Source organism: Entelurus aequoreus, linkage group LG03 (assembly GCF_033978785.1).
Source record: "Entelurus aequoreus isolate RoL-2023_Sb linkage group LG03, RoL_Eaeq_v1.1, whole genome shotgun sequence".
In the NCBI taxonomy this organism is placed as follows: Eukaryota; Metazoa; Chordata; class Actinopteri; order Syngnathiformes; family Syngnathidae; genus Entelurus; species Entelurus aequoreus.
The window spans coordinates 55,230,830-55,253,565 of NC_084733.1; the positions used below are offsets into that span (position 1 = coordinate 55,230,830).

Below are 22,736 nucleotides of genomic sequence, written 5' to 3' on the forward strand. Positions count from 1 at the left end.
CTGTAGAGATGCACCAATTTTAGATTTTGATTGTACAATTATATTCTCAGTATAAGTCTTGGTTTCACGATTATGCATGAATTAATTTTACACAAAAATGTTTATATATTCACAGAGATTTTGATGTGTAATTTAGTGCTCTCGGAAACAGCAATAATCAAATAATAACATAATAACAGTACAAATTCCATCCATCCATTTTCTACTGCTTGTCCTTCTAAGAGGTTGAGGGGGCAGGAGGGCTGGAGCCTATCCCAGCTGCACTCGGGCGGAAATCTGAGTACACCCTGGACAAGTCGACACCTCACACAGATAGACAGAAAAGCATTCACACAATAGGGACTATTTTACTGTTTCCAATCAACCTATCCCCAGGTGAATGTCTTTGGAGGTAGGAGGAAGCCAGAGCACCTCGAGAAAACCCACACAGTCACAGGGAACACATGCAAACTCCATGCAGAAAGACCCCGAGCCCTGGAATCAAACCCAGTTCTGCTGTGAGGCATGAGCGCTAACCACTGCTGCTGCACAGTACAAAATAATAAATATAAACAAGTATTATTAACAATAATAAATACATTAATTAATAATTGCATTATTGATATAAGACTAAAGATTAGCTTTATTGAGCCCCCATGGGAAAAAGTTACTAATGTGGGTAATAAACTCAAGTGTTATCGTCATCAACTGTCATCCATGCCTATTTATTAATTCTTAATGACCTATTTTTAAGCTGAATGCAGCATACTAATGCCATGCTGGATCTTATTTTTTGTTCTTAATATTTGTTCATTATTTATTCATTGAATATAATTGATACCATTTAGCATCTGTTACAGAACAGAAATTCATCTTCAGGCTCTAAGAAAACAGAGGACAAAACAATAAGAGATAAAAACCAAAACACAGCAAAAAGACAAACATTCACATAAAATGTAAGGGAGATAAAAGATGTAACAATGTTTCTAGAAAAAATTAAATATTATTTATTTTCTTTTGTTTAAAGGGGTCACATTAATAATTTTCATTTTCTATATTTAAAACACTGGTCTACATAACATGTAATAGTGGTTCTTTGGTCAAAGTTTTGCATAGATTATGTTATACAGACCGTTTTCAAGCCTTTTTCTGACCATCTCTTCAGGGTGCGCTGTTTTGTGGGCGGTCTTATTTACGTGCCTCCACTTCGACTGTGTGTTCTGCTTGTCAGCCATGTTGTTTTTAGCGCTTCCATATGGAGCCTACTGACAGATATAAGTTAGTGCTATACGCTACTTTGTATTAGAAATGGCAAAAGTGGAAAATGCATGTGCATCTATGAGCCAGTCTGCCCCACAACAGGAGGATAGAGAAAAAGAAGGAGCTTATTGACTACAGCAGGCGTGTCAAACTCCTTTTTACTGACGGCTACGTCACAGTTATGGCTCCCCTCGGAGGGCCGGATGTAATTGTGAATAACTTATGACATTTTTTTATAGGGATTTACCTCATGATAATATTATACAATTGCCTATGCATTTGAATATATTTTTAATTTACACAAAAAAAAGTAGTTTTTTTTCATCTCTAAAATACAGTTTGATAGATGACTGGCTTTATAATCAAAATTAAAAGTCAAGCAGATATTTATTATTATTATTTTAATTAAAAAAAAAACATTAAAATGTTTATAGTATTATATTTGTTGCATTAAATAATATTAAAGCAATTGCATGAAATACATGCATTTCTGTTTGTCAAAATGGAAATAATACATTTAGTAAGAAAATATGAAGTTATTTTTGACGCATAGTTTCAAGGCTTTCGCGGGCCACATTCAATGATGTAGTGGGCCGCATGTGCCCCGTGGACCTTGAGTTTGACCCTGTAAACTACAGCGTCAGACTACAACGGTGGTAGGGAATACAATTTTTTTTACACATATATGTTTTTGAGGAAAAGCTGTGACCTCAGTAGAAGCATTTAAGTCCCATCTTAAAACTCATTTGTATACTCTAGCCTTTAAATAGACCCCCCTTTTAGACCAGTTGATCTGCCGTTTCTTTTCTGCTCTGCCCCCCTCTCCTTCGTGACAGATTCGGTGACCACAGATGATGCGCTAGCTGTCCAAAGTCGGGACCCAGGGTGGACCACTCATCTGTGCATCAGTTGGGTACGTCTCCGCGCTGCTGACCTGTCTCCGCTCAAGATGATCTCCTGCTGGCCCCATTATGGACTGGACTCTCACACTATTATGTTAGATCCACTATGGACTGGACTCTCACAATATTATGCTAGATCCACTCGACGTCCATTGCAGCGGTCGCCGGGGGGTCCCCACATCTGCGATGCCCCCAATGTTTCTCATTGTCATCCCATTAAGTTGAGTTTTTTCTTGCCCTGATGTGGGATCTGAGCCGAGGATGTCGTTGTGGCTTGTGCATCCCTTTGAGACACTCGTGATTTAGGGCTATATAACATTGATTGATTCATTGATTGATTGACCTAATGGTAGCAGTTAGAATGATGAATGCAGTGGAATTTCTCAAATTTAAAACACTTAGTCTGGTACCAAGTTTTCCCTGAATCAATTCATTGACCCATTAATGCGTGGAGGTATATCAAAAGGGGACCTAAGATGAATCTAATGTACATTCAACACACTTCTTTGTGGTCTGGATAATACACTATATTGATTTGGTGTACATTTGGTGTAGATTTTGCTCCACAGTCACTTTTATAACACGTTTTCTGTGTCTTTCTGCTAACTGGTGGTCGGTGGAGGTGTTCCCTATAGACTGCAAATGAAACCCTACATGGCTCACACTTTCCAAAAGTATCAGAATTTATATTTTGAAAATGTAATTTTGTAACTCTAATCCAACCTTGTACTGGTCCATGTTGACAAAACAGTCCTATGTTGGCCTGGGCCAATACTCGATAGGTCATTTAACAGAACGATAGATGAAAAAAGAAGTTGGTAACTTTTACAGCACAGATAATTGTCATGTACATGTGTGCTTAAGGGCTTCAAGAGCATTCACTCTTTTAATCGGTTTCAGGAGCTGCGTGCGTTTGTGCCATTAAGTAATGAAAAGAAGGGTGTGAATCTTCTCGTCATTCTTTAAGTGTCTGCATGCACACAGTGCAACAAATTAGCCTGTTACAAACACAGTAGCGAACATGGAGAACAAAATGAACGCAAAATACGACAAACTTGCATGCCCACTTGAAACACAACCACCTGACTCAGTATTTCCAACTGGTAAAAGACGTGCACATGAAGATGCACAGCCTTTGTCCCGACAGTCCACACTCACTGAGGCGTTTGGTGAACAAGGTCAGTGCAACAAAACAGCGCAAAAAGGTTTGCGATCACAGAAAGTGTTGTTCACTACAACGCCACAAACATGCTGCCCTTTAATACTGTTGAAAAACTAGCATTTTTAAAAACACTGCAAACGTTTGACAGATATTTGACATGCTGTCATGTCATGTGGTGTTTCCTTGCTCGGAGTCTGCCAGACTGATGTTTTGCATAAGACCTGTTCATGCATTTGCTTATACTGTAGTGTTTATATTGTTACTATGCACTTATATTTACAAAGGTCCTAACTTGATTGTCAGTTAAGTAATATATAACTGTGTATCTGCCTACATGTTTAATATTGAAATGCAACATGGTTGTCAATACTTTATTTATTCATTTTCATTTGTTGTTTTGGTTGTGTATATTTGAGGGTCCCCTACCTCCCCCTTAAATGAGACAGAACCTATTATATTGCTTTTAGCTGTGTTTTTTCAATCAAGTGCAACGTTCTGCTGAGAGACACAGAATATTTTATTTGTATTATTTAATTTAATTTGGATATTTAAATGTTTACATTACAATTACAATGTTAAAATATACAAGAAATACAAGTGTATTGCATTTGAAAGTGTATACTTGCATTACTATTATGTATTATTACAGCAGTGGTCAATTTGGTCTCAAAATATTATTGACAATTTTGTTCATCTGCAATAATTTGTATTTCTATATATTGTTGAGCAAAATTCTTTATCGGCTCAGGCCTAGTCCTGTGTAAAATATTGTGGACAAATAGAAGTATTTAGTCAGGGTCTCTGCAGATTTCAACAAGTCAAATTTAAGACTAAGAATTTTTTAAGCCCTTTTTACATACATACGGACACAAAAGTACAAAGACAAAGGAAAATCTGAGGGCTATGATGAATTGTAAGTAGATCAATTCATTCACATTGCAAAACAAAATGGTTAAACTAACTAAATACGCCAGAAGAATTAACTAATTGAAAAAGATTATAGCAAACATACCAGCCATTTTTAAGACTTGCCTACCATGAATTGATTTACGTGGACCCCGACTTAAACAAGTTGAAAAACTTATTCAGGTGTTACCATTTAGTGGTCAATTGTACGGGACATGTACTGTACTGTGCAATCTACTAATAAAAGTTTCAATCAATCAATCAATCAAAGCCATATAACAGTTTTCTTGCAAAAGGTGCAGTGTGCTTCATATAAAGTGTTTTCATGTAACAACAACCAGAACGTAATGCTAAACTGTAACAACACACCGCTGCACGAGCAGCACACTAGCTTATGATGCACGATAAATTCAGACCGGGGCAGCACAGGTAGCCTACTTTGGTTCCGTTTTGTAGTTACATTCTCAAAAATCGAAACACTTAAAAGCAAGACTGAAGTTTATGCATGTTATAAATAAAAGTAACGCTAATAGATTTTTAAGACCTTTCTAAATCGTATATAAGACTTTTAAAGAGATTTTAGGGGAATTTTAGACATTTTAAGACTTTTTAAGATTCTGCTGTTACCCTGGTATTTGATTGACATCACAGCAGGCGGGAGGGCATGAAATGTGAAGGAATAATGGCAGAGGGGGAGGAGGCTGGCTGACAGTATATACTAGGATGCCCACATAAGTACGTCCGTCAATCTGTGACTCCACAAATGACCCACTGTTTTAATGATTAAAATACTGCAAAACACAGCATTCAGTGGTATCCAAAACTGCGTGCAAGCTCACGGCCAAATAAATGACACTTTTGGCATTGTTGAACAGGAGTATCCAAGATTGTAGTGACATTCATAAGTCAGAACAGATGAAAATCTTCATTTGTCCCCTTTAAGTTTAACCGAGTTAGTTTCCTGTGAATTATTTACCTTCTGTCGCTCTCATTCTTTACTATGTCTTTGATGATATAACCAAGAAGCACTGGATTAAAAGCCATCCAAGCTCTCATCTTGTTTCCACCACCACTTGAGAAAAATGGAAACATTGACTTGAGAAGCCCAAGAATGCTTTTGGAAGCAGCAAATGGGTTTTTTGGACCACACAATGATCAATGTGGATGTGAAAACACATATGTGAATGTTGCAATTGTACAAAACACAGACAAGCCATAATACTCTGGGGACTTTGTTTTATCAGCCAGTTACAGGGGCAAAACTTTAGCAAAAGCTACTAAACAGGAAGAGGGGAAAACCCAGAACAGTTGAGAAAAGCGAAACAAAAAGAAATGGAGCTTTGCCTTTGACTTATTTATAAACAAAATTATATCCAGGGCTTCCCCTAGATTGCCAAGATACCTGTGGTGGTGGGGACGTGGTCAATATGACATCACATTAAAGGCAAAAAACCCCCCATGCATTTAAAACAATCTGTTATTAATTATAATATTAACATATATTTTTTGTTACATAATATCAATTGTTGCTGCTTATTTTACAATGTATTTTGTTGAGATTTATTTTTTCCTAGAGATTTCTCCAATCCTATTAGTCACTTTTTATTAGAAAAGTCTGGCAACAAATCTAGCATCTATTTCTGGTGTTATTGTAGACTGTACTTCTGTCGCTCCATGTCCACGACGAAAAGCAAGCTGCAAGATCCCGACGTCAAATCGTTTTTGCGCTGCTGAGAGCCTTTCTCGCTTTAAAAGCCGCAACTGTGATCTTAAATTTTGAAGATCGTTGTACGCAAGTATATGTCGAATACATTAAAGTACGTCCACATTGCGGAAATGCTGCCTCTGCGCCATACAATCCCGTGCGTATTGTTTACTTCACCACAACATTAAAAGGAAGTCTAAGTCTAACATTCGGTTTCGGCAGAGCTTTTTTCGGCCAAATTTCAGTTGCATCACTGGTCAATAGTGCGCAAATAATAAACTATATGTATCCTTTTTATACTGTAGCTATCGGCTGTTATTAATGTGTATGTTAATGTGTTATGATGTTCATTTTTCCAATGGTCTGTGAACACTCCGTGTCGGCGAAGTATGAGGAAGTGTGTGTCTAAGAGTGAAGCATGGAGTCTGGAATTGGGCCAGTTGTTAGCATAAAATTGGCAATAAAAGCTAAAAAGAGCATCGGACTTTGTGTGTTTTGTTCTGTACGCTACAATACATATTACTTTATTTTGTTTTCATGTAAAAAAACACTCATTTTTAAAGGTGTGGTGGCTAAGATGATGCCGTGGCGCACCACCACAATCAAATACATTAAGGGGAAACCCTGATATCTACCGTAAATTCCGCACTATAAGCCGGTACTTTTTCCCTACACTTTGAACCCTGCTGCTTATAAGATGGTGCGGCTAATTTATGGATTTTCCTTTGTTGATGGCCTTAATGAAAAGCTAAAAAAAAGCTAAACAAAACAAGCATATACAATGAGAAGGTGTTTTATTGTTAGTGCTATGGCGCCATCTTTTAACGAGTTCCATTTACCGGTAGTGCATTTTTAATCTTTTTTTTTTAACGGAGTGCCGTTTAGTCTTTTTTTCATTTTCTTGTAATCAGACCATATTTTCGGTATATTAGATGGAATTTTTACCTGACATGTTTCGACTGTCATCTGCAGTCTTCTTCAGAAGGGTCACCTGATCAGTCTTCTGGCCGTCCATAGCGTTCGACCCGTATGAATTTCATCACTCCAAGCATCATCAGGCCTCCGTCAGTCGTAACGACTATGGAAACTGCGCCAGTTCAGTGGTCAAGTTTAAACTCAGCGACAGTAGCTGGGAATTGCAACTGCAGGAGTGCTTATCTTCCGCTTGGTTCTTTTTTCATTGGCTGTGGCATGGATCTTTTCCTCGCCAGTCTTCAGCTGTTTGTGAAGGACACTGCACCATTTGCTGCGGTCAGTCGCTGCATCTTCCCAATGTTCAGTGTTTATGTCCAGGGGTTTCATGTCCCGCTTGCAGACATCTTTGAAGCGCAGTTTTGGCCGGCCAACAGATCTCTTGCCAGAGGCAAGTCCGCCATACAGGATGTTCTTTGGGATACGTCCATCCTCCATACGGCACACATGGCCGAGCCAACGCAGCCTGCGTTGTCTGAGCAGCGTAAACATGGTAGGAAGACCAGCGCGTTGGAGGACCTGGGCATTCGTCACCTTGTCACTCCAATGGATGCAGAGGATGCGGCGAAGGCAGCGCATGTGGAAGGTTTGCGCTCCTGTTTGGAGTATGTTGTCAATGTTTCGCTGCCGTAGAGAAGAGTGCTGACAATGCAGGCATTGTACACTGCCATCTTGGTAGGAGTTGTCAGCTTCCGGTTCTCCCAGACGCGGGTCGTGAGGCGCCCTAAGGTTGTGGCAGCTTTGCCGATACGTTTGTTGATCTCACCATCGAGGGACAGATTGTCACTGATGGTGGATCCCACATATGTGAATTGGTGTACGACTTCGAGTTGGTACTCATCGATTGTGATGGCTGGGGGAGTGTCCACTTCCGGACTCAGCACATTGGTCTTTTTTAGGTTGATGGTAAGCCTGAAGTCTTTGCAAGCCTGGGAGAATCTGTCCATAAGGCACTGGAGTTCTTGTTCAGTGTGCGAAATGACGGCGGCATCATCAGCAAAGAGCATGTCCCGGATGATTGTCTCACGGACTTTGGTCCTTGCTTTAAGACGGGTTAGGTTGAAAAGTCGGCCGTCAGATCTGGTACGTAGATATACTCCTCCTGTTGCAGTCCCAAAAGCATGTTTGATGAGCAGGGCAAAGAAGAGGCTGAAAAGGGTAGGAGCAAGGACGCAACCTTGCTTGACTACGCTCTTAATGTCAAATGGGTTGGACATGCTACCCTCATGCTGGATGGTTGCCTTCATGTCGTCATGAAAAGACCTAATGAGACTATGGAGCTTTGGAGGGTATCCAAACTTGGGTAGGATGCTGAAGAGCCCTTCTCTGCTAACCAGGTCGAAAGCCTTGGTCAGGTCAATGAAGGATATGTACAGGGGCTTATGTTGTTCCTTGCATTTCTCCTGAAGTTGGCGTAGGGAGAATATCATGTCCACTGTAGAGCGCTTGGCGCGAAAGCCGCATTGAAATTCCGGGTAAACGCGCTCAGCAAGTTTCTGAAGGCGGCCAAGCACGATAAGGCCAAATTTCAGTTGCATCACTGGTCAATAGTGCGCAAATAAACTATATACACCCATTTTATACTGTAGCTATCGGCTGGTATTAATGTGTATGTTAATGTGTTATGATGTTCATTTTTCCAATGGTCTGTGAACACTCCATGTCGGCGAAGAATGAGGAAGTGTGTGTCTAAGAGTGAAGCATGGAGTCTGGAATTGGGCCAGTTGTTAGCATAAAATTGGCAATAAAAGATAAAAAGAGCATCAGACTTTGTGTGTTTTGTTATGTACGCTACAATACATATTACTTTATTTTGTTTTCATGTAAAAAATATAACTCATTTTTAAAGGTGTGGTGGCTAAGATGTTGCCGTGGCGCACCGCCACAATCAAATACATTAAGGGGAAACCCTGATACCTACCGTAAATTCCGCACTATAAGCCGGTACTTCTTCCCTACACTTTGAACCCTGCTGCTTATAAGATGGTGTGGCTAATTTATGGATTTTCCTTTGTTGATGGCCTTAATGTAAAGCTAAAAAAAGCAAAACAAAACAAGCATATACAATTAAAAGGTGTTTTATTGTTAGTGCTATGACGCTATCTTTTGACGAGTTCCATTTACCGTGCCTTTTTAATTATTTTTTTTTTAACGGAGTGCTGTTCAGTCTTTTTTACATTTTCTTGTAATCAGACCATATTTTCGGTATATTAGATGGAATTTTTACCTGACATGTTTCGACTGTCATCTGCAGTCTTCTTCAGAAGGGTCACCTGATCAGTCTTCTGGCCGTCCATAGCGTTCGACCCGTATGAATTTCATCACTCCAAGCAAAGTTTGTACAATTTCAGGATAACTAAAACTGTTAATACATACTAAACTGTTCCATGTGTGATGTGTGTAGGAGTTTTTTCATGAATATTTGTACGGGCTATCGTAATGTAATGACACTAGCGTAATTAGCAATAGCTAATAGGCCAACACATTTACAAGTGACTGTGTTAGTATTATTCATTTACAACGGCATTCTTTTTGTATCGTTTCAGTTTCACATATTCTGCAGTAAACTCACCAAGACGTCACCGTGGAGTTATTGAGTCTGTTTAGCTGATTGGAGAGATAACGTCCACAGCAATTGGGTTCATGACGATGACTTCTGTTTTGTTTTATCAGTCGTTTTACTGCTGTGTTAAAGGCACTGTTTAGAAACAATTAAGGTATTTAAATACATATTTACAAAATCTTTCTGTGTAAATAACTTATTTCTAAACGTATATTTGCAGCTTATAGTCCGGTGCGGCTAATATATGGAAAATATTAAGGGACAAGCAGTAGAAAATGGATGGGTGGATGGATTTTTTCCACTAAAATTTAGGGTGTGTGGCTAATATACCGATGCGCTCTATAGTATAGAAAATACAGTAATAACACTTTTTTACAGCTAGCCCAAACAGAGCATCAGCAGTTCTGAAATGTATTAACTCCGTTGGACAAAGTCTTGCCTGTTATTAAAGCCGAGCTTCATGTTAATGGTGCTGACTATTTCCCAAGTCACTTCAAACACCGACTGCTGCCAGTTGCCTGCAAACAAGCCTGTGGATGTAAATCACGTGTCAGCAACTCGTCAATGCCACTTTGAGCAAAGAAGGCTGCAACCACAAATGCAAGGCTTAGACGGTCAGTGAGCGCAGACCGAAGAGAAGTACCACACATTTGCAAGCACCGAAACCACACTGGCCCTCTCTGCAGGGCACTTGAAAAATTAATAAGGCTTTTAATATTAGTTGATAGCTGGGCGGAATGGCACTCGTAAAGGGAACCGCGTCTGGACGATAAATAAAGACAGATGACGGAGCTCAGCTGCTGCAGAAACACCTTCATGGCTCTCACACAAGCAGCAGAGGACTGTCGTTGAGCGCGGGATGGTGGTGACAGAATGACTGATGAGAGGCTATTCTCCTTAAATAAACCTCTCTGCTACCTCTTGAAGTGTCCAGGTGACCACTGAAACCTTTGGTGGCTCCAGTTTGGTCCAGAACACATTTGATTTTGTGCAAAATTACTGTCTTGATATTTGATCTTTTGGTTAGGTAAAAAAACCTAAATCAGCATTTCTTCACTGACAGTTTAACAGCTGCAATACATCAAACTTCTATATTGACAACATTGATAACATTATACAGTACATATTGTCTTGTGTTTTCACCAAATAAAAAACCTTTATTGCAAGTTTATTGCTTGGCATGAGTGTCAAAATGGAGGTGAAGATGTGTGTGTCGCATGCATCTTAAATAGCTGCTGTGCTATTTTGGATGATAAGGAAAACAGAAATGTAATAATTAGTAGAGATGGGTACTGAGACTCGGTTCCATAATGGCACCGGTGCCGATGCAAACGGTAGTTATCAGAGCTGAAAAAAGGTAACTATGGGTGCCTCATTCCAGTCCTAAATTAAGACTCAGCCACTTGCACCATGTGCTTCAAGGTGATACCGTGCAAGTAACGTCTGGTAAGTAATGCAGCGTCTCGACAGAGGCACACTGAGTCATTTGCTTTATTTAAAGTTTATTGCTGACGTTGAAGAGGAATTGTACTTTTTGTGGATTTTGCCTATCGTTCACAATCATTATGAGACGACGGATACATTTGAAAAAAATGCATTCTAACTCGTAAATAAATGGAGTCTGTTTACAATGGAGCCATTGGGAGGTCCTCCAATATTCCGTCCATAAATCACTCTAAATAACCATCCAAAAAGCGCCAACAATAATCCATTTATATTTCGTGACTTGAATATTAACCCAGTATTAGTGATATTGTTATTATAAATGGTAACGCAGACAAACTATAGCGGCGGCATGATCACGGTAGCTTTTGTGGCTATGTTGACATCTTCTGCTGGTTAGCTGCTTTCTCGACTCTAAGCTCGTGAAAGTTTATTCTCGATCATGAATAATATGTCTCACCTTGATAGAAGGATGAGGATGTAATCTGATGAGTTGGTCAAATTTGGCATCCAATTTTAACCCGGAAATGACGAGAAAGACACAAAAGGTCGCTTGGCCTGCACTTGGACTTGCACCCCCTTTTTCTTTGTGAGGATTATGAGTCAGTCTTCATTTAACCCTTAAATCTATTTAATACAAATCTACGTTAAGCATCCTAAGCAACGAAAAATGGTCGCGCTCAAAAAAGGGTTTAAGTAAGTCATATAGTTCTTTAAACTTTCAACGCTTTAAATTCTTCAAAGTCAATCAATCAAAGTTTATTTATATAGCCCTTAATCACAAGTGTCTCAAAGGGCTAACATTCTTCAACAGCTTCAGACCTATCCATAGATAGTTGTTATTTGTCATGTTAGCTTTTTTTGTAAAAACAAACCAAGGTGTTTGGGGGCGGGGGGCGTGGTTATTTACAGCTAGAATTCACCAACTCGAGTATTTCATATATATATATATATGAAATACATATATATATACATATATATATGAAATACTTGACTTTCAGTGAATTCTAGCTATATATATATATATTTTTTTTTAAATTTTTTATTTACATAGAAAAAAATAAAAATACTTGAATTTCAGTGTTCCAGTGGCTATACATTAGATGGCAGTATTGTCCTGTTTAACTTCTCCGTTCATGATGAGTATATCATTTCGGCCGCCATGTCTGTAATTTCCTTGTTCTTCTGCTTCGTCTCCTTGTTGTGTGCGCAGTTGTGCACTCTATAAAAGCCCTAGATGTTATGACGTCTTTGGGCAGGCAAGCTGTTTATTTTGTGGGAAAGCGGACGTGAGAACAGGCTGTCCCAACTCAGTCTCAGGTCCGCATTGAGCTGGAGGGGGCGTGGCCTCCAGCTCCGGCTGAATACCGGGAGGTTCTCGGGAGAGGCGATGAATATCGGGATTCTCCCGCTAAAAACGGGAGGGTTGGCAAGTATGATATAACCCGCTCGAGCTATAACTAGCTCGAGCTAGGAGCTAGGAGCTAGCATAACAAACACCTAGGTGTTTTTATGCGGGATTAATTTGTGGCATATTAAATATAAGCCTGGTTGTGTTGTGGCTAATAGAGTATATATATGTCTTGTGTTTATTTACTGTTGTAGTCATTCCCAGCTGAATATCAGGTCACCCCCGGCTCTCACAGCATCTTCCCTATCTGAATCGCTTCCACTCCCCACTAGTCCTTCACTTGCATTTTCCTCATCCACAAATCTTTCATCCTCGCTCAAATTAATGGGGAAATCGTCGCTTTCTCGGTCCGAATCTCTCTCACTTCTGGCGGCCATCATTGTAAACAATAGGGAACTTTGCGGATATGTTCAATTGACTACGTCACGCTACTTCCGGTAGGGGCAAGCCTTTTTTTTTTATCAGATACCAAAAGTTGCGATCTTTATCGTCGTTGTTTTATACTAAATCCTTTCAGCAAAAATATGGCAATATCGCGAAATGATCAAGTATGACACATAGAATAGATCTGCTATCCCCGTTTAAATAAAAAATTTTTATTTCAGTAGGCCTTTAAAGTACCAATGATTGTAACACACACACTAGATGTGGTGAAATTTGTCCTCTGCATTTGACCCATCCCCTTGTTCACCCCCTGGGAGGTGAGGGGAGCAGTGGACAGCAGCGGTGCCGCGCCCGGGAATCATTTTTGTTGATTTAACCCCCAATTCCAACCCTTGATGCTGAGTGCCAAGCAGGGAGGTAATGGGTCCCATTCTTATAGTCTTTGGTATGACTCGGCCGGGGTTTAAACTCACAACCTCCCGATCTCAGGGCGGACACACAAACCACTAGGCCACTGAGTAGGTAATTTAGTTAAACTTTCAACACTTTGAATTCTTTAACAACTTCACATCTATCCATATATAAAAGTTTTTATATATTTGAAATATTTTTTTTAATGTTTTATGGTCTTTATAAAAAACACCAGTTGTTATTATGGGAAAACACTAAAAATGCAATATGTTCCAAAAAGTAAGTTGCATAGTAAAATACTTTAGATGAGGTAATTACAGCCTTTAAAAGGTCAATAATTCATAACAACGCCGATTTTGATTAATTATTTTTTTTTGGATCTATGTGTGACAGTTTTATCCAAAAACGTACACTATCCCTCCCTAGCTGAAAAATGGTCAAACCCATGAAAGTGTTATAAATAAGTCAAACCTATTTTTGCTTTTAAACTTTCAACACTTCAAATCTTTCAGCAGCTTTAGACTTAGCCAAAGGTTTTTATTATTTTTTAGTGTTTTTTATTGTTTTAGGACATTCCTGCCCTTCTTTGGGACATTGTTGCAGTCTCGTGTTGTGGAGCTTCTTTGCATAACGCCGAATACAATGAGCGGTCCGAAATTTTGGCAAATTCACCCAGCAAACTTCAAACATTCTCGTCGAACATGCATGATGAACTTTCTCGGCCACACGTCCAATGAATGAAGAGGAGGGCTAGACAGTCAGCATTCGCCGTAAGAAAGCATGCTTTTTTTAACCAGCAGTGTTGTCCCCCTTGATGTATAAGATAGAAGGGGCTTTCCAAAGTTTTAGTTAATTTTTACCATAAAACACACAAAATATATACACTTTTGCACACTAATGTGACAATAAATAATAGTATCAGTGTTTTTGGTGAAATTGAATGTTTAAACGTAAATAAAGTCTCATAAGCCCTGTCATTATCTGATGATGTAAAGTAGTGGTGCCATTGCACACTTACAATCGACACATTTACACACCTCTCTGTAGCAATAACAACCCACCAAGATCCTTGTTGATTGCATTTAAGTCGTTTGACAGATGTTTCAATTTGAATGAACAACAAGTGCAAAAACACTATAAGATATTAATTCTCATACATTCATTCCTAAAGTAATCTTACTTATCTCATCATATGAAATATGACTTACTTCACCAATTATTATTATTAAATTCTTGCTATTATTTATTTATTTATTTTTATTGTGATTACCTATGGAGTTTATTGTGAATAAATTGTGAACAAGAAGTGAACAAAAAGTTTTAGCAACTGTTATGTAAAGAAAAGGGGTAGGATTAAATAAGCTCTGCTTCTTCCTACTCCTTTTCGAACATGTTGAAAAGAGAAACTGGAAATTGTGATGTATCATGTAGTATGCTTGCATGTTCGAAATAAACTCAAACTAACTCAAACTCAAATAAACTAGTGGTGTAGAGGTGAAATTACACCCACAACCATTTTTCCTTTTATATTCAAAGGATATGCTTAGATTCATTCAGTATTCATGGTAAAAGCATTGTAACATATCAGGTTTTCAGTATGAAAAATATGTGTTACAATGTGAGTCTCTGTAGCAATAACAACCCACCAAGATCCTTGTTGATTGCATTTAAGTCGTTTGACAGATGTTTCAATTTGAATGAACAACAAGTGCAAAAACACTATAAGATATTAATTCTCATATAAACTAGTGGTGTAGAGGTGAAATTACGCCCACAACCATTGTTCCTTTTATATTCAAAGGATATGCTTAGATTAATTCAGTATTCATGGTAAAAGCATTGTAACATATCAGGTTTTCAGTATGAAAAATATGTGTTACAATGGGAGTCAATGGGCGACCAAAATGGGCAAATGTATGTATAGTAAATTAATATATTCTATTTGGAAATTTTGTTGGCTCTCATGACGTCTGCAGTGAGTAGTAATCAGTGATGTTGTTGAAGGAAAAAGCGAACATTGTGATGTGTTTTTTAAAATTAATTATTATTATGTATGTGCCTGTTACAACATTACATATATACTTACAGCATGTGTATAAAACCCTGATGGAGGTATTTGGATGTTTTTTAGAGCGCTTTATAGGTGGGATAGAGCAGTGGTCCCCAACCACCGGGCCGCGGACCGGTACCGGTTGGTACCGGGCCGGACAAGAAATAAAATAAAATAAACTTTTTTTTAAAAATTAAATCAACATAAAAAATACAATATATACATTATATATCAATATAGATCAATACAGTCTGCAGGGATACAGTCCGTAAGCACACATGATTGTATTTCTTTATGAAAAAAAAAAATTAAAAATAAAATAAATAAAAATAACACCGCCCCTCCCCCCCGGTCCGTGGGACAAATTTTCAAGCGTTGACCGGTCCGCAGCTACAAAAAGGTTGGGGACCACTGGGATAGAGCAACTCCCATAGGATCTATTGTAAGCATACTTTTGATCACATTTATTTATTAGAATGAATAAAAAAAAGAAAAACATATGTGTGCTTGTCTTACAGTAGGATTGTGAATGATATGCAAAATTCCAAAAACGTGTAGTTCCCCTTTAACACCCTAACAACAGTCTTCACTTTCAACTGGCTGGACATTTAATTGCACTTGCAATTCAATCGTGATGTGACAAAATATAATTTTCTAACCGTAAAGACTGCCGTCTGACAAGTAATGTGACAAGCGAGCATGCAAGCACAGCAGGCAGGTAGAAAAGTCAACGTTGCAATGTTTTTTGTAGTTAAATACCTCAGTTTGTCAATCAAATTGTGGCAAGAATAAATAAATATTTTGTCAATGCGTTAATTGAAGTGGCATTGAAGACAACAATACCCACAGCGTCTAGTGGCTCGCTCTCCATGCCATTGACGAGTGAAATACAAACGATGGATTAAGGAGGCGATCAAACTAAGGAAGCGGCCCAAGGAAACCATCAATCGGGATGAGGGAGCATTCATGCTCTTGCATACCTGGGACTCCCTCCTCTATTAACCATCAAGCGGCGGCGGTGGGGGTGGAACTCTTTTTCTAGCGCAGTAGCACAGGGCAGACGTTCCCTTTAGGGTCGACGTTTTCGTCAGGGGTAACACACTTCACTCCGACAATCTGGTTGCTTTATTATTAGTTTTGCAGGACAGTGGCAGAGGGGTTAGTGCGTCTGCCTCACAAAACGAAGGTCCTGAGTAGTCCTGTGTTCAATCCCGGGCTCGGGATCTTTCTGTGTGGAGTTTGCATGTTCTCCCCGTGACTGCGTGGGTTCCCTCCGGGTACTCCGGCTTCCTCCCACCTCCAAAGACATGCACCTGGGGATAAGTTGATTGGCAACACTAAATTGGCCCCAGTGTGTGAATGTGAGTGTGAATGTTGTCTGTCTATCTGTGTTGGCCCTGTGATGAGGTGGCGACTTGTCCAGGGTGTACACCGCCTTCCGCCCGATTGTAGCTGAGATAAGCTCCAGCGCCCCCCGCGACCCCAAAGGGAATAAGCGGTAGAAAATGGATGGATGGATGGAAGGACACAACCAGACCCGTTCATCACTCTACTGTGCAGTGCACGTGCTATCTCTCTTTCTATTTACTCGCCCACTCACTCACTGACATCACTCAGCCAACACGTTGCCATTCTTGCAAACACACATACTGTACACTACTCTCAAAAGTTAACCAGCTCCCCTGTTGTGCACATGTAGATACACACAGCTGCTTGGCTTGATGCCAAATATTAGCGGAGTTAAAACTGCCCAATTAGCGTCAACAAATGCAGGTGAAATGACTGAATTTTGTAACAAATTCCTACAATTTGTGTTTTATCTTTAACAAATGTGTGTTTTACCTGCTACATGGCTTATCTGTGTACATGTATCCATAGTTTTACTAATTGTATTTTTCTTTAAAGCACAGACCAGGGGTGGCAACCATAAATCATGAAGCATTTAATATAGTGTCAATAAAATGTTTTATTATATTCTAATCTAATCCTTGATTATGGCAGACTACCGTATTTCCTTGAATAGCCGCAGGGGCGCTAATTAATTTAAAACCTCCGGTAACTCCTGCGTTTACCGGAAACCGGCGGGATGGCCATGCATGCGGTAATTATTTTAAAACCTCTTCTCACTCCGGCGTTTATCAAAAGGAATCCGGTAAATTTAGGCGTGCGCTTTGAGTGTGATGCAAGCATACCATCATGAAAAGCACATTTAATAAAAAAAACGTTATTATGGTCTTACCTGTACTTATAAATGGAGTCCATTTGCAGCTCCTTCTGACATCGATAACTTGTTTATAGAAGTCTTCCTTATTTTCTTTCTTCCGTTTTAAAAGTCTCTCTGTCTCGATGGAGATATTCCTTTAATTATTACCTCCTGCTTCGATTGAAAGTCCAGTTTAGAAAACTGTTTTATTTTAGATACTGGTATGTAATCCTCAGTTAAAAGTTCAGGCGAGAGGGGAACAAAACAAAACGATCTATTGCTGCGTGGTCACTTCTTCTGCAGTACCGGAAGTCGCAAGAAGGATCACTAGCGCGGCAGCGCCCTCTACCACCAGGAGGCGGGAGTCATTTAATGAGTCGTAATAAAACATACGGTAGCTGCTTACTGTTCTTTTTAGCATACCGTACCGGTATTCAATAGCTTGGACCTTAAATCCTACTGGATAGCTCTTTATTTTCTTCCCTTTATGCGATTTTAAATTACGGTATTGAAATGACCGCTTTGTGATTTTATTTCAAGGCGTGACAATGCCTTGAAAGGTGAAGTGTCACTAATGACGTGACGAGTTTGACCCGGTGGTGAAACGAGGCATACCGTTTGTTCAAAATAAAGCGCTTGGAAAGACGCAACTCCAACAACAAAAAGTCAGTTCTCCACCACTACAAACTAACACAATATTAATAATAAGAATTGCAATTACCGGTATATAACAACACAATATTGATAGTGTTTATTTAAAGCGTATCGTATTTTACAATTTTTTTTCATAAATTAAGCATTTCAAGCATGTAAATAACAATACTACCGTAGTATTGGCCACGAGATGAGACAGACAAATGTGTTTGGAAGGTAAACTGTTTTTAATGATTAATGATTCAGACATTTATAACCGTCTGAAAGAAGTTAACAGGGATTACTGTCATAGTAAGCGTGTGGCACACTCACTAAAGGCAATTATAATGTGACACTCTTTATTTTTACAAGGTGTCATTCAACAATTACATACATTTTCTGTATGTAAAAACACATGAAAACAAATTGAATATAAAACATGTACCGGTAATTCTTAACTACAATTGTAACAAACATTATCAGTGTAAACAACATACGGTACGGGCCAGAGAGAAAATACACTGTAATTTGAACTTGAACAAACTGAAAATGTTCCTGTCGGCATTACTGACAGATGCTTCCCCCACTGCACCTTGATGGACATCTACTACGGTAATTGTACTACATCTTGTGGAGACCCATCAGTTGTTAAGACCTCTTCATCTTCAGCGTCGTCCATTTCTCCGTCACCTTGTCCACCGTCGTTTGAAATAATTTCATCCGTGTCCGCTTCCTCATCACTCTCATACATTTTTACGTCATCTGTGTCATCTTGTCTCAGGGGCTGATTGAGGAGGCCGTGTAGATCACCCTTAATCTCTACCAGTGTCTTGCTCTTCTCTGACAACTCTTTGCAAGCGTCATCTGTAATGCCCCCTGCTTTCAGCACTCCTATTTCACCATCCTGTGATCCATCTGGGCTTGTTATCCCACAAACCCGGAAATATTTCTTGATCAATTCTTCACCAAGCCCTTGCCAAGCAGCTTTCACCCACTTAACCATCAGGACTTTTGTTGGTGGTTTCATGTTACCCCCCTTAGTGTATTCTTTTGGTCCGTCACTCATCCATTCCTCATACATAGCTCTGTACGCTGTCTTGAAAGGCTTGTTCCAACAAACATCGGGTGCCTGGATGAGTCCTGCAGATGAAAACGTGAATCAAATGAGAATTTGTCACCATGGTATCAAACAACAAATCAATTATATTTAGATATTTTGGTTCATTAAATTGTATATATCATACAGTGAAATGTGAGTGTTTAAAATAACCGGTAAATCATATTACCTGTGCAACCACCAGGAATGACAGCCATTTTTGTGCTCATGGTCCTGAGCACAGCCTTTGTGGAGTCCTGGAAGTGGCATCTGAACGCATCCCACACCAATAGACGTGTGCGGAACGCAATCCGTCCCCATACATCACGAAGCCATTGGTGTGTCAGTTCTTCATTCATCCACCCATTTTTAGACATTGCCACTACAACACCGCTTATTTTGTCCACTTCTTTATCCCTTCGCACTCCCTTGAAGACAATGAACGGCTTCAGCTTTTGTCCATTGGCCTTTGCCGATAAACACACGGTCACGCGTGCCTTCTCACGGCCTGTGGATTTGATTGGGATGCTTTTGGTACCAGTCAGATCCACCGTCGTATCTCCCGGGAGATCCAACCAAATTGGCGTCTCGTCCGTTGCGCCAATCAGGTCGAGTGTGAAGCTGTTCTTGATAAGCAGGGATCGGACATACAGAATAAAGTCAATCAATTTTGGAATGACTTTTTCCGGAATAGCTTGACTAACAGTCGTTCTCTTTCTCAGAGTAATGCAGTGTCTGGCAAAGAAGCCTTGGAGCCATCCCCTACTCCCAACAAAAGTTTCTGCTGCCGCATTGTCACCGACACTGGCGTCATTTCTCCATAAATCCATTGCTTTCACTTGAACCATTTTCCTTGATACTCTTAGTCTCTCACGGCGCTGCTTCATAATCCATTCTATCAGAATATGCTCCATTGTTTCGCTTACCACTTGTCGACCTGCGCCTCTCAACCTTTTCCTCTCACTTCCCGCACATCCGGATTGGTATTCCGCCACCAGCTTCCCTTCCATACTACACCATTCTCTTATTCTGCGAGCATCTACTCCAAACTTTCGAGCAGCTCCCTCCTTAGTGTTCTTTTTTGCAAAATTAATGGCTTGTACTTTAAATCCGATTGTATAACTCTTTATCTTTTGTCCTTTGTGAGATTGCAGTCTACTGAAAGCAGCTTCCTCCATTTTTAAAATGAGGACAAGTAAATCGTCACTCGTGACGTAACGAATTTGACCCGGCGGAAGTTCTAAACAGGTATCCTAAATTTTTTGCGAAACGAGTTTGACCCGGTGAAAATGATAGACATGCGATAATAAAATTAATATTTTGCGAAACGGATTTGATCCGGCGTTAATAATGAACCGGCGATAAGGCCAAACATGCGTTAATTATTTTGAGAAACGAGTTTGACCCGGCAGTAATTCTAGACGTGCGAATACTGTATTCCCTGCGCCAACTCAAGGAAATACGGTATATGCAATATGGAAAATTGTAAATTGTTCTTTGACTGCAAAAAGAAAAGCCCAATGTGTTTAATGCTTTTTAATTTATATTTTAACCTTGTAAAATTGTTATTTGAGTGCAATAGCAAACATATGTTTATTGTATTGTAAGATTTTTTGTTAAAATAAAGCCAATATTGAAATTTTTCGTACTTCTCTTTATTTGGAAAAGTATCGATAAACATTTTGGTACCGACACCGGTACCAAATTATTGGTATCGGGATAACCCTATAGTATAGTGACTCACTCGATGGACAGTAGTCCCTTTGGTCAAACTGGCCGGGGACGTTTTTTCCGGTTGATTTGGGCACTCCAATAATTGCAACACATGCGTGTTTGTTTGCGGAAGTAGCAACACACAGTAGGCGACAGAAGTCGGAAATGCGCTGCTATGGAAACGGAAATAAATGCACAGGAGAAGGAAGTCTCACTATTGCTTAAAATGACCAAAATAAGGTAAATATTGTACATATTACATATTGTTATGATTGTGTCTGTTAGTACATTATATATAGATATAGATATAGATTTATTGGTCCCCTTGGGGAAATTCATTTTCACTGCCGTACATTTGAACAATAGACATTACACATCACAAAAACAAAAATAACAAAAAGACACCCTACATGACCAACACACATTTCAGGCTTGTCAGACAGGTCGGCCGGGCCTGCTGTTAAGGGCGGCTATAGCTGCAGGGATAAGGCTTTTCCTGAGGCGGGCCCTCCGGAATTTGATGGTTCTGTACCTGCGCCCTGATGGTAGTGGGATGATGTATTGGTGTAGTGGGTGAGTGATATCCTGGACTACTATTTTTGCCAGTCCAGTGATGGACCTGTGGTTTAAGTCTGAAATGTTGGGTGTGGGTAGGCCGATGATTTTAGCTGCTATGTTTGTAATGCGTGTGAGTTTGGTCCGGTTGGTTACAGAAAGCATGGTGAAAAAACATGTGGAACAGTACATAAGGATGGGTTGAACAATGCTTTGGTAAAGCAATAACAGGAGATGAGGTGCAACGTATAGTTCTTTGAGTTTTCAGATGGCTGACAGTCTTTGTTGACTTCTTTTTTGAATGTCCGTGGTGTGCTGATCAAAGGTGAGTTTGTTATCCAAGGTTACGCCCAGCTATTTAAAAGTGTCAACTGTTTTAACTGTTTGTGTGTTTATGATGATGGGGTTCTGAGGTGAGGGGGGGGTTGAACCATATTTCTTTTGTTTTATTGACATTGATTTCCAGAAATCTGGCTGTGCATGACTCTGTGAAATGTTTGACTGTGTTATGATAGTCCAGGATGGATTGACTGTTGGAGAGGAGTGCGAGAATGGCTGTGTCATCTGAGTATTTTAAGTATGTTGTGGTGGGTGAGATGCTACGGCAGTCATTGGTGCAGAGCAGGGGTCACCAACCTTTTTTAAACCAAGGGCTACTTCTTGGGTACTGATTAATGCGAAGGGCTACCAGTTAGATACACACTTAAAAAAATTGCCAGAAGTAGCCAATTTGCTCAATTTACATTTAACTCTGTTATTATTAATAATTAATGATATTTATCTTTGTGGAAACACTGATCATCTTAATGATTTCTCACAATAAATATATATAGAAACAGATAAATATCAATATGCAACACTTTATTTTTATATTTTCTCTAAGTGCACATTTTTTAAATTGAACATTTTCAAATGATCACTTCTAAGACAGTCTTGTGAAATCACAATATCCCATTTTAACTAGCTAGCCACTAACATTTTTTAACAAATCATGAATTACTTTGCACCATGTTTGTACAAATAATAACTCATGTAAAATACAAAAGTAAACTCTCAAATTTTTAAATCATGTCACACTTTGAACTGGACACCAAATCTGTTATCTGTTTCTTTGTCAGTTAGTGGGAAGCCTGGCATTGCATGCTGTTAACTAGTGTGTTGTACTCTGGTGTGTAACTTGACACTGCAACTCTGAGTGAGTCTTGCAGATGTGCATCAGTGAGGTGTGTTCTGTGTTTGTTCTTGATGAAGTTCATGTCAGAAAAGGCTGATTCACAAAGATAAGATTTTTCCTCATTGTTTGCGGAACCTTCTTAATCTTTTGGACATATTTTCACAGCAATCTGGCCTTAAGCTTAATTATGATAAATGTAAAATGTTAAGGATCG

At 39.3% G+C, this 22,736-nt stretch overlaps 1 protein-coding gene across 1 annotated transcript in view; it reads right to left on the reverse strand.

Moving 5' to 3' along the window:
- Nucleotides 1-22,736, reverse strand: part of btbd7 (BTB (POZ) domain containing 7) — a 124,875-nt gene that overhangs the window by 14,221 nt on the left and 87,918 nt on the right. The window lies entirely within an intron of this gene.